Raw genomic sequence first — 13358 nt, 5'->3', positions numbered from 1 at the left:
TCTCTCTCTTTCTCCCTCTCGTATCTCCCTAGCAAGTACACCGCCAGACCCAGTGTTTGTCTACAGAATAACTGTATAAATGTGTGAAGTATTTTGGGCCCTGTTTGCTCACTACCTAGGGGAATAGGTAAAGCCCCACCTCAGATCCAGAGTAGGGAGACATTTCTGGTAGCAGGTAACCAACTGTTACAATGCTGCTAAACCATAGCGGGATGTTAACTATCTCAGGGACTTCAAACCAATGAAATACAGGCAAAGCCGCAATTCCAGCCATGGTTTTTCTCTCTCAGGTGGGTATGTATTTTCTATGGCCCTTTGGGCATAAGCAAAGTGTAGTCCTCTGTTTTTACTTTTGCTTTGCTATTTTCTGAAAGTTGTTATTGCTGAAGGCACATGGGAAGACAGGTTATAAGAATGGAAGAGGAAAATCGTACTCTACCTCTCAAAAGAAGCTGAGTGGCAGTTGCCTGCTTCTCTCATTAGTGCAGAGCTAGGGCCCTGAGCCTAATTTCACATTGTGGGGTAGGAAGACCGTGTCTTTGTACTTAACGCTAAGGATGGCAGGGTTTGTAAGAGGTTAGTCACCATTTCTATTGCTATTTTCTTCATTTTATATTGGTTTTGTTTAAACCCGCACCTTTGGTTTCCTAGTTAGGCATTTTTCCCAATCCAGACATTGTTACCTTTTAATTTTATTTTTTAGTATTTTGTTAGCTCTCATTTTTTGTGTCATCATATATACTTTAATAGGATATAGACAGAAGCTACTAAATAGATGAAATTATAAATAGATGTGCCTCTGCTAAAAGGCCATAAAAAATATAAAGCTGTTTATACTTTTCAAACTCGTTTCTCATTGCCAATATATAGCTAAACCAACGACAGATATATGTGCAACTAAATGGTCTTTGGACATTACCAGATCTGAATTTATATTATGGCTCTGCCACTTTCTAATTCTGTGATTTTGACAAGTTTTATAAGCTAAGTTTTAATTTATTGAACTTAATACCTAGCTCATTGAGAGATTGTGAGAAATGACCTGCACGCAGTACTTAATAGCAGTAGCTATTGTTAACAGTGTGTTCAGTATTCTGCATATTTTAATTAAATAGCTTTTAGAATTTATATTTATAAAATGAACATATTTTATTTTATTTTATTTTTTTCTTACTTAATTTTATTTTGTCGATATACAATGTGGTTGATTATTGTGGCCCATTACCGAAACCTCCCTCCCTCCTCTCTCTCCCCGCTCCCACCCAACAGTGTCCTTTCTGTTTGCTTGTCGTATCAACTTCAAGGAATTGTAGTTGTTAAGTCTTCTTCCCCCCTGCCCCGGATGTGTGTGTGTGTGTGTGTGTGTGTGTGTGTGTGTGTGTGTGTGTGTGTGTGTGTGTGTGTGTGTGTGTGTGTGTGTGTGTGTGTGAGTTTATTTATTTATTTTTAGCTCCCACCAATAAGTGAGAACATGTGGTATTTCTCTTTCTGTGCCTGACTTGTTTCATATTTTAAACATAAATTTAACATTTGAAGTGGTTCTTTTATTAGCTTAATTTTAAAATTAGAGAGATCTTTACTTTTTTTAACCGAACGTCGAATTCAACACATTTAGAGAAACTTATGACCCTCTAGTTGTATACCACTTTATATTTTCCAAAATATCTGCATGTTAATTACCTTGTTCAGTTGTCACAGTAGCAATCAGAGGTAGGTGGTATAAAGGTGCTCACTCCCACTTTGCTACTGGCAAAACAAAAGCACGGAGAAACTAAATGGCTCCTGTAGAATCACACATTTAATTGTAGTCATTATTGAAACATTTGACCTCCAAACACCTCCTCCCACTTCCATAATTCTTGAATAGGTTTATCAATTAGTATATGAAAAACTATTAACTAAGAGCTAAGCCAGTCTGTGTTTGCTATAATATGCCAAAAATTAGAAGAAATCTTAAGAATGTAGTAAGGGTGTAATGGAAAATGCTTAGTGCAAAGACAAGTTGTGGAGGGAAATTCTTTTTGCATAGTTAACATATATATATTTTTTAATGAAGGACATAATAAAATCTACTCAGTTAATAGGAAGCACATGGTGTAAGCCACGGTAAGTTAGAGATTTAACGGTTCTGGCCAAATTCTTTCCTTAATAATCTTAAGGAAATATTTTGGTGAAGTTATTTCAACCTTTTATCAAGAAACCTATTGATATGAGCTAATTTATTTGTTCTAAAAATCACTGCCATTAGTTAGGGACAGTTTAAATGCCAACCCAAAGCCAAGTTCCATGAACTGATACATTTATATGGATAGATAAAATGTGTATCTCTGAAAGAGTTTTCTTTCCTTTGATCAGAGCTTCGCGGGCTTTTTTGGATCAAATATTCTTTTAAAATTTTTGAAATTTTAGACCAGGTCTGAGGAGCACCATTGTCAGAATTTCCCGAAGTGCTTGTAAAAATATAGATATTTGGGCCCAATGCAGATTTACAGAATCAGAATTTCTAGGAATGTGTCCTAAGGGTTTGCATTTTTAAATATATCCCCCCACTAAGGGATTCTTATTATATTAAATTTCCAAGTGTCAGTACTATAAATTCTCTCCCCAGAAAAATCCAATAACAACAAATCACAAAATATTTCATATATCTTCAAATAATTTACAGAAGTGTAATAGCCATTTATGGATACTTTAGACATCTGTGAATGCCAGGTTCTCAACCCTTCCATTGAATAAAGACCAGAGTTGTCTTCCAATACATTAAAGTCTTCCTTTATGCATGAGAAAAGACTGAATGCATGTTTGTTTTAATTTTGGAAGTTGGTGACCATATTACACACATTTCTCAAAGATATACACATTATACTGTATTACTGTATGGTACAGTATCCACTATATAATACTGTACATAGTATGTAGTACATAATGTAGTATGTTAGAAAATAAAGACAAGAAGAGGCATTCACACTTATAAGTCTTACAATATAGTTGAGGAAAGCAAACAACAAATATTAAAGAATAAAAAGCAGTACAATGTAGTCTATGCTGGGTTCCATATGGATAAGACTCAGATGTTCGAGGACGGCCCTGAGTGAGAGTTACCAGGAAAGGCATTCCAACAGGGACAAGTAACAACTGAGCTGAACTCTGGAAGAAAGTTGGGATTTTGAATAAGTGGGTAGAGAGAGAAATCTTTGAGTGTGTTTTAATTTTTATTCTACTAAAAGTATGTCTTAATACAGATCATTTATGTAGTGGGCCACTACATGAAGTAATGCTGGGAGATAAATAAAAGCCAGATTGTAGAGGGCCTTGAATGTCAGGCCTTCCCAGGTCAGAAATTTACTTGGCCTTTGACATTATTTTTGTAGCTGTACAGAATGAAAATATTAATAAATCTGTGAGAAATGACAAACAACACTACTAAAGAATGTGAAGGCAATTCTTGCCATGGCAGACATTACTTGGAACACAAGCAAATGTTACTTGCAATAGCAACACACCCAGCCCAATACAAAGCAGATTTTTATAATTCACCGTAAGTTGAGTGTTTAATCATTCTCTTTTGACAAGAAGAGGGAAAAAAGGACTAAGCAAGAGCAGAGCAGCTTCTGATGATTTACTGATCAAAGCCAATTAGGATAGTTCTAGTTGAACTGGGCTGAGTTTCTCTGAAATTAATTTTCAAAGTAAAGTCAACAGCAGTGAGCATGTGCAAGACTGTGCTTTTTACTTGTTAGTGCATAAAATAACTAAAAATCACTTACCTATATCTACTGAGCTTCAAAGTGTGACTTTTGAAGTGCAAAATCAAGTGAAATGTGGAACTGAAATGCAAAGCTTTTTGCAGCTATTCTGTCTTTCGTTTGAAGATCTCAGGATACCTTTCATACAATAGCCTGACTCAAATCTTCCTCTGGGCTCAGTATTTTTTTTATCTGAGCTACCATATGTTCTGGACACATATCAGATCTAGAGATTGAGTGTGTGTGTGTGTGTCTCTTATATCACAACTTTAGAATAGTATAATAACAAAGTAGAGCAAAGAAATGGATACTGAAGAAACAATGCCACACTTTAGGCCGGAATTTTTTACACAATCTTAATCTACAAAATAAATTACCAAAAGTAGCATCACATTCTTCTGTTATCATTAAGGTTGGGGGTAGCCCATATAAAAGAGCTTCTGATGTAACACAGTTTTATAATTCTAGTGGGAAAATTTTATAATTCTAGTGGGAAAATCATTTTTACATTAAAATAATTCAGAAGTACATTACTTTTACTTGCATTTCTGGTTTTAAAAGGTTGCACATAATCTTCTATCTTATTGATGACTTATGTTCTTGGTTACTGTCCTATGCAATTTAGTTACTGATCTTGCTCCTATTTTCAATATGTCCAAATTGCTGTGCTTTTTAATACTGCTTTATGCCAGCTCGTCATATTATTATCCTTGGTAGCAGCATGTTGTAGAGGGGAAAAAAAGGCTCATCTCAGGAGTTAGGCAGACTGGGTACCAACCACAACTTGGCTCAGTTTTGTCACCTCCTAAATGAAAGTAGCAATATACTTCTCATCGCTCATTGAATTGATTAAACAACCATACAGGTAAGCCCTGGCCACAATGCCTGGCACAGATTTGGGACTTATTAGTGTTAATTCCGTCCACTCACATCACTGTCTAACTTTCATCTGTCATTTCTCGTTGCTGAAAATGTACACAAAGCCCCCCCTGCATCTTTTTCCTTTCTTGATTCTAATCCATTGCAAGCTGAAACATACTATAATCAAGCATACTTTAATTGTGTCTACAATAATAATAAATGATGAACTAGGGCCTGAGGAAATAGTTAATAAACTTTGCAATCTCTTTTTTAACATAATAGCTTGTAAAACATATCTTGGTTCTTGATTATGTTTTGAATAGTTGATGTCAAACTCAGAATAGTGAAATTTAACTATAATCAACACAGAGAAAATTGTGGATACCATAAAATTCAACTATTCTCTCAAGCAAGCAACAATGGAGGTGGGGAATTATGACAAGACAAGTGGCATTGGATACGCACATACTGTGACCTGGAACCATACACGATGAACAGTTATCTCATTTAGTCCTTGTGGCAGCCCTCTAAGAAAGTTATTCCTTTCACTTTTTTACAGATTTTAAAAACTGCAAAAAAAGTGAAGACATTGGATCTTATTATATAGAATATTCTCCACTTAGACATTCTCTACTTACAAATTATGCATACAGCATATCTTTACTTAGAAATTATGATAGAATCTCAGGACTGGAAGAATCATTAGAGGCCATTGAACTCCATAACCCACCTTTTCTTAAATTTCTGCTATAATATCCATACTGAATGATGATTCTTTCTGAATTTACACATCTTTAATATCAGGAAACATACAGTCTCCAAGACAGCTGATGATATGCCTGGTTAGCATAGGCTAGTAAAAGATTCTCATAGTGAGCATAAATATACCATCTTATGGCATCTGACCATTGGTACCAGCTTTTTCAGGTGCAACCAAATAAAACCTAAAATTTCATGGAATGGACTTTCAGCTACATGAAGAACCTGCTGATGTGCTGTGGTATCTGCTTTTCTTCAGGTTAATCATCCCAATTTTCTTCAAGAATTTCTCTAATGACATAATTTCAAGTAAACTGTTATATTAGCTTTCCTTACTGGAGTGAGTATCTTTTATCTCTTCTTCTTAAAATAAAAATATTTTGAGATCAAATCCGGAGTTAGAGACGGTTTGTCATTTCCTTTGTCCCAGATACTTTCATCCACAATGACAGCCGCGATTCCACACAAAATTTTGGAACCCTCATCACTGTGAATCCATAGTTCAAAGACAAGTCAAGATAATATATATAAAAGTAATCCATAAACTGCAGTACATTCTATAAATGTTGATAATAATTATTATTGGTTGGTAAGTTTGTTAACTATTGAGACATATTTCTTCACTTCATAGGCTACATCTTCTCCTTCCATTTTTGTGATTGCTTAATCTCAGGTGAAAAGAGTTAACTGTTCTCCGCGTCTCATAAAAAACTGTCTTCTTTGGTTGCCCCAAGAACCCTGGCTCGCCTGCTTTACATCTGTCCTGTCCTATTCTATTTCTCTTATTCTATTCTGTTCTATCCCATTCTGTTCTCTTCTATTTTCCCATCCCCCATTCATTTTTCTTCTCGATTTTTGCAGATCATTCTAGATCATTAGATCATTCTAATATATTTAGGCTAATTTGCATGCATTCATGTAAATTATTAAGGTCTGTGTACAGGTGTATATCGTGTTAAAGTTCCTGCTTACTTCCTTTTCTCGTTTGCTACCATGTGATTTAGCTCTATCGATGGTGCTGGGTACACGTGGATTTCTAACTGAAGTTTGCATATCTAGGATGTCCGTCCCATTCTTTTTTTTCTTTTTAATCCATGCCCCCATTTTCTACCCAGTCTTTATGCACTCTCTGCAGATTTGTTTGTTTAAATTTTAATAAAATTTAAGGACAAAACCTACAAATTTACATTTTTTTCTCTGATAAAGTTCTTTTTAGAGCCCATTATACATGCCTATGAAGATCTTTCTAGATCCTGATAACCACAACATCATCAGTTAGGATGCTTTTGGTCACAACGAAAATACACAGTTGATAATGGATTCAATATTTAAGAAAATCTATGACCTCACTTAACAAGAGTTCCATAGTGCTGCTCTCGCACCCTTGGTCTCTTGGCATGTTTTTCAGACTTATCCCCATGTGGCGGCAGGACAGCTAGTGCAGTTCTAGGACCACCTCTCTACAGGACAATATCAGGCTAATAGTACGTATCTTTCTTATATCAGAGAGAAAAGCCTTTTTAGTGTTTCCCCAGCGGAGCTCTCCTCAGGTCCTATTTTGACCAGGATTGGGCCACATGTGCATGACTCAGCTGTACAGGAGTGCTTGAAAGAATATCATTTGCATCTTTAATGGTGAGAGGTATGTTCCCATAAGGAGGGTGGGTGGGACACTTTGGGGAATGACTGCTAGGTTAGTAACCATCATTTCTCCTTCAAAGTAGTCATAAGTTTAACCAGTTCATGTTGCCTATAAATTTGATAGACATGCCTTCTATAATTTTATCCAAGTAATTTGCCTCCAAATTCACTCATGCAATCCACAAAAAGCTGGATGAAACTATTTTGAATGACTAGTATGCCTCAAGCATTTATAGTTATCTCATTCTGTCTGCACAAAAATAATGGTTTTAAAGGTTTTGTTATGTCCATTTTATAGATAAAAATTTCAGCTTAAATAAATTAACTTTCCCAAGTTCATGTAGCTTAGGAAGGATCAAAACTGGGACCTGAAAACCAGCTTGGTGTGACTCCTAGACCACGTATATTTTACTTCATTATTCTGGCTGCCTGGGGACTACTAGAGACTCTTCTCCAAAGTGCTCCATTCATCAGAGCTCTATGTTGCCTCTTCTCCTTACCCCTTCCTCACCATCTAGTCCCCATTGGGTAACTTCTTCCTTCAGTCCCCAAAGCCCCTGTCTGCCCAGCATTCCCCACTACTGTAATCTTGTCTAAACTGTATGGTCCATGAAGCAGGACTATGTCTATTTTCTGCTCACCATTCTATCTCCTGCACCTACACAGTGCCGGGCAAAGGCAGTCCTTAGTAAATAAGAGTTAAAAGAATGAATGGGCAATAAGTAAGTAAAGAAATGCACTATTGCAATGTCTCCTGCATCATACTTTTTCTGCCTTCTCACCTGGTTTCCATCACAACTTACCTGACCTCAGTTGCATGACAGATTTTGAAGCTCATGTCCGTACTAGTGCAAAGTAAGGCAGCAAATGAGCACCTGACGATACAGTTACTACACCTCTCACGTACCGTTGTCATTTTTCCTGAGACAGGGTCTCTACCTAAAGGAATTGCTCTAATGATAAGACTTTTAGTGACCTCTCTCAGTCTACACTGCCTAGGTGAAACTTCTGCAAGCCCTCAGGTTCCCTTCTCAGAAAATGTTTTTAAAAAATTAATAAATAAAAGTCAAGCATCAATTACTCTGTGTCTCAAAGACCTCCCATATTCAGATTATTATGTTGTACAAAAATCAAATGTCATTGAACAGAGCCTAGTTATTCCCTCACAGACAGTGAAATTTAAGTCTAAGAGCATCACACAAATAACTCTTGCCACAATCTCAGTTAAGTCTAGTGAAACTCCTGCTCTCTTCTTAACTCCTCTCTGCTTTCCATTCCCTGCATAGATATTCAGCAGGTTTGAAGTCGCTGTGAATTTCTTAACCACTATTCAAAAGCAAAACAGAAAAAATTAAAACCAAACAAGAAACAGCATTTCCATTGTTGTGATTACACACATGAACATTTACTAGTGTGACTTTAAAAGGGGAAAGCACCACGTGTTAAGCAGGGCGAGGATCTAAAAATATAACAAGTCTGCCTGGTAAGCAGCCCGGATGAGTCTTACCCTAAGCCTCCCTGATCCAGCTTGGGGAGAAATGAGTCAAAACTAAGTCCCCACCTTCCATATTTGAGAGGAAGAAGGTGACATTGAAAAACAGGCCCACACTTTTTGAAATGATATAAAATCATCAGAAACTCACTCCGTCAGCCTCGTAGGTGTTTGCATGGATGTCACTTTTTTTTACAGAAAAATGTTTGGAGCCAGGACACATGGCTTTCACATTTTAATGGCAATGCTCATAGGTAATGCATTCTTTTCTTATTACTTATATAAGCTAATTGGTACCATCATTAGAGTTTTTAAGATGTTTATTAGCAACAAATGTTTAATGCTATAAAAGGTATTACTATCAAATGAAAGTTAGAATGTTTAAGTAAGGAAAAGTAGACATACTTATGCATTGAGCTCTTGTTTTTTATATTTAATTTCTTCTTGAATTTTTATTTATTAAAATAAACACCTCAGTCAATTAACACAGATCAAAATAAAACTTACTTATTCAAATGTGTCTTTGTAGAAATTACTTTCTAGTAGATATTTCATTAACCATGACTTTCAACAAAGTGAGAATTATGGCAGAAGTCATTTATATATCCAATGCTATTTATATTAAATATAAAATCTATGTCCTTTTTATCCATTAATATAATTTATTCTGATGAATATATGAGATATACCAGATAGTAAAAATTTTCTCTATCATGATTATTTTTGAAATAAGGTATTTTTAAAAATACTGTATTTTTGTATAATCAGATACTGAACTAAAAGATTTTTAGAAAAATAAAAGGAAATGACGGTTTTTAATTAGGTGAATTGACCTCACATAAACAAAATAACAGTAAGTTTAAAGTAGTCCACCCCATACTACAAATACTTTTACATAAACAGACAATTCATAGTCAACTAAAATACCCAATTAGGAAAACTGAATGTCCCAGGTAATCTCATATATATTGCCTAATCCTTTTATCTTGATTGAGAGCAGAATCTTGATTGATTTACCTGGCTAATCAAATAACCAATAAAAGATGTTTCAATCTTTTTTTTCCCACTTTCAGTTTTCTAGGTTCATAAAAGAAATATGTCTGACCTTATTTTATATTAGAGTTGTCAACAGAATTGATTTTAAACAAGGTAAAAGTGTCAATCACTGTTGGTCATTCTACTTTTCATGTCTAATTTTGTTTACTGTTCTTCAGACTATTGACCTTGATACAGGATTTCTTTCTTCTATTTTTCCTTTCCTTTTTTTTTTTTTTTTTACTGATCGTAAAATTTAAAGCTAGCTTCTTTGTTTATAAGAAACACATAATCAAGCTATTGGTACTAATTTTGTGAAAGATCAAATGCATACATTTTAATGATTATTAAAAAAAATACTGTAAGCAACAATAAAGAAAGCACTACCATCTGCATTTGCTGATCAAAGATAAATGAAAGGGTAGAGAAATAACATCCAATTTTGGGCCCTCATAGTCTCATGTTTGGATAATTTTAATAGCTGCCCAGCTGGTCTTTCTGTCTCTAGTTTCTTCTCACTCCACTCTGTGTTACATATCCCTGTGGGATTGATCTTTGTTGGTCTTCTATTCAACCATTACCCATTATTTTCCACTGCCAGAAACTAAATAAATAAAAATAAAATAAAATAAAACAAAACAATAAAAACTTTGTAAGTTCCCAGACCTTCTCCACTCTGGCTACATCTAACCGTTCTGACTTTATTTTTCTACATAATTTTTTTTTATGCCAACCAGATTGCTAAAAGTTCATTGTCACCTCTAAATGTCTTAAGCTTTTTCATTGACAAGTATTTTGTTTATTCACTTATTTCCACATACAATGACATGTTTGTCAATCTGATTCATACTTGAAACCTATATTTAAACCTACCTCTATAAAACCTTCCCAGCCCAGCCTGAAGAGATACCTCTGTCCAGAGGCTCTGCAGTAGCAATTGCCTATGCAATTCACTTAGAATCCATTATATACTGTCTAGTGATAGCTCTTCAGTGTTGTCTTGACTTACATTATCATTTAACTTTTCACAAATTTGTCTGTCTTCTCCATTAAGCTCATAGAGGGCAGGGATGAGTTATTATTCCATGTTATCCACAGTGTTTTATGCATGTTAGATACATGATCAGTATTTGTTTGACTTAATTTATGATATTGAGGTTCCATATCTAAAGACATCATTATATCTTCCTGAAAGTCTTTCCCCTAGAACTTTGCTAAATATGCTCTAATGTGGCCTGAGTTTGATCCTCACATGTTATCTGCATCCATTGGGAACCTACTATATACAGTGTATTTTTTAAAATATGGATTTTGTCATTCCATTATCTTGCAAGCATGTTGAGGCTAGGTCTATGTCTCCCATTTTGCATCTCCCACAATACTCTGTTGGGAGCAGGACAAAGAGTAGGTGTTTTTTAAGTTTGTGAGAATGGTAAAGTTTCCACTAAGGGGTCAAAATGGGGTTGCTGTCAGGTACCAAAATGAATTATGAGAGTGACCAAAATGCAGAATATCAAAATGAATACAGACAGCAGACTTCAGGCTTTTGAAAAGTGTGTAGTCATTTCAAGGGTACGTGAACGTTCTTGAGAGGCAATTTGAAGGAGAGAGTCTACAAAGAGGTTCCTCTGGAGAGGCTTAGTGTGGTGTTGTAAGTTGTACCCATCCCTCAAATTTAGGGTTGGAAGCGACATCCCAACCCCAAGCAGAGTAAGAGTGGCTTGAAGGAGAGACCCAGTGTCACCTAAACTTAAATGCAGGTGGGGGGAGAGGAGGAACGGGCAACTCAGACTAGATTCTCCACCTACCGGAGGAATCTAAAGACGAAAGGGTTTAGCTCTTAACCTGAGGAAGCAGGAAAGAGAGAGAAAGAACTGCTGCTGTGCTGTGCTGGGAAATATATGTGCTCCCCTCCAATTGCAAAGCAGGGGAAGGAGGGAATGTGAGGACAGCCTGTCAATGCAGAGGCAATGCCCACCTGCCTCACAGCTGGAGGGACAGAGCAGAGGAGGAACTCATAAATGGTCCCTAGAACAAATATCAACTTTAAACACCTGCCAGGCTCAGGCAGCATGGAAACGTATGACATTAGCCCCAGTCAGGTAAAAACTCTCTATCCCTCCTTCCCTTCTTTTATCCATAAACTCCAGTCTTCTAGGGACCAGATACTTAGTTAGAAATCTGGGGGTGGGCACAGTGGAGGAATAGGAAAAGAAGGAAGAGGACTTCCACGTCTTCCTTCAAGACAGCCTGAAGTTGGCTAAGCAGACAAAGGAAGAAGTTTAATTCTAAATTGCACTGAGACTTTTGATCATTATATTCTAATTACAGAAAAGTCATCGGTCTGCTGGAGATTTTATCCAGAGGCAAGGAAGAACTTCCTTCCGTTAGAAATCTTTAGGGAGAGTGGGAGGAAAAAAATAGTGCTTTGCTTTGGTTATACCTCATGAATTCTTAAATATTCCTCTTAATTAAATATTGTTGATAAATTGTTACTTCTCAAAATCTTATTAAAATCAAATTTAAGTAAAATAACTTCTAATATAAAAGTTTAAACTTTTCATAAATTTACTTAAATTAAACTTGCATTAGAACACTCCTTTAGAATATAGCTTTACCTGTAATTGTCCTTTATACCTATAAGGATGATAATATAACAAATAGAGTAGTTCGATTCAGTTCTATTTTTTCTATTCATCAAACATTTGATAAAACATACTCTGAATACTATGCAGATGCTGTGGGATACTCTAAGTAAGATTTTAAAATGTTTATTGTTTTCACAGAGCTTAAAATATTTTTTAATTTAAGATGGTTTGATGAAAATAATCCAAGTTCAGTAAAATATAATAGGATCCAATCAAGAGCCTAAATTTATGGCTCATACATGGTAGTGGATAGCCAAAGATCAACATGGTGTAAATTTACCAGGAGCTATACACAAAAAAGAAACTTTGGGCTTTGGATCAGATTAAATTCACTGTAAAAATGTTTAATCACTTTGAGAAAGTCATCATTAATTAATTCATTCAAAAATTAACTAACATGCTGAAGATGAGACAGGCACTATGCTATGGTTTAGACACAAATTGGTGAATACACATACATTTTTCCTTTTTTATTGGAATGCACAATCTAATGAGGTTTACACTAATATGCTGTCTAAGTCAGTCTCTCATTAAGTAAAATTATGCAATTTATGGGGCACTACATATGACCACACTTTCTAAATTGTCTTTCTCAATGACTACAGTACTATCTGAATTCTGTCATTAGAGGGTAATTCTTTTGGTTACAGCCAAAACTTATTGAGAACTTATTATATACCAGACAATGTTATGAGCATTTTATATGTCTTGCTTATTCTTTAAAAGAGCACTGTGATGTAAATACTATGATTAACCCCATTTTGTGGATGAGGAAACTGAGACACAGAAAGTGAGTATAACCCACTCAAGATCACACAGCCCAGCTGGGATTTAAATTTAACACTATCAATACAGGAACCTTTTAATTAAATTTTTAAAAATGCACATTTAGGCATAGAATTAAATGAGAAAATAAGATACACTAGTAATGACAATAAATGAGAATGCACTACATTTTAAATCAAAAAACCAAGAATGTCATATTGAATTTGAAAAACCTAGTTAATTTAGGGTCACGTTGTAGAAGTGCTTTGGAATTTAGACTTTAATGTTTCTAAGCATCAGTTTCTTCTGTGAAAGAGAAAAATATATGCCTTGCAAACCTCAGAAGACAGTGGAGTATAATAATGTGGATAGAGGTGTTGGGAAAACCATAAAGGGCTATACATATGTCAG

At 35.4% G+C, this 13358-nt stretch overlaps 1 protein-coding gene across 1 annotated transcript in view; it reads left to right on the top strand.

Moving 5' to 3' along the window:
* Positions 1-13358, top strand: part of CRB1 (crumbs cell polarity complex component 1) — a gene marked incomplete at its 5' end in the record, with an annotated part of 145600 nt that overhangs the window by 72816 nt on the left and 59426 nt on the right. The window lies entirely within an intron of this gene.

This window comes from Cynocephalus volans, chromosome 11 (genome assembly GCF_027409185.1).
Source record: "Cynocephalus volans isolate mCynVol1 chromosome 11, mCynVol1.pri, whole genome shotgun sequence".
NCBI lineage: Eukaryota > Metazoa > Chordata > Mammalia > Dermoptera > Cynocephalidae > Cynocephalus > Cynocephalus volans.
The sequence above is the reverse complement of the archived record's forward strand: the minus strand, read 5'-3'. Positions and strand labels throughout refer to the sequence as shown.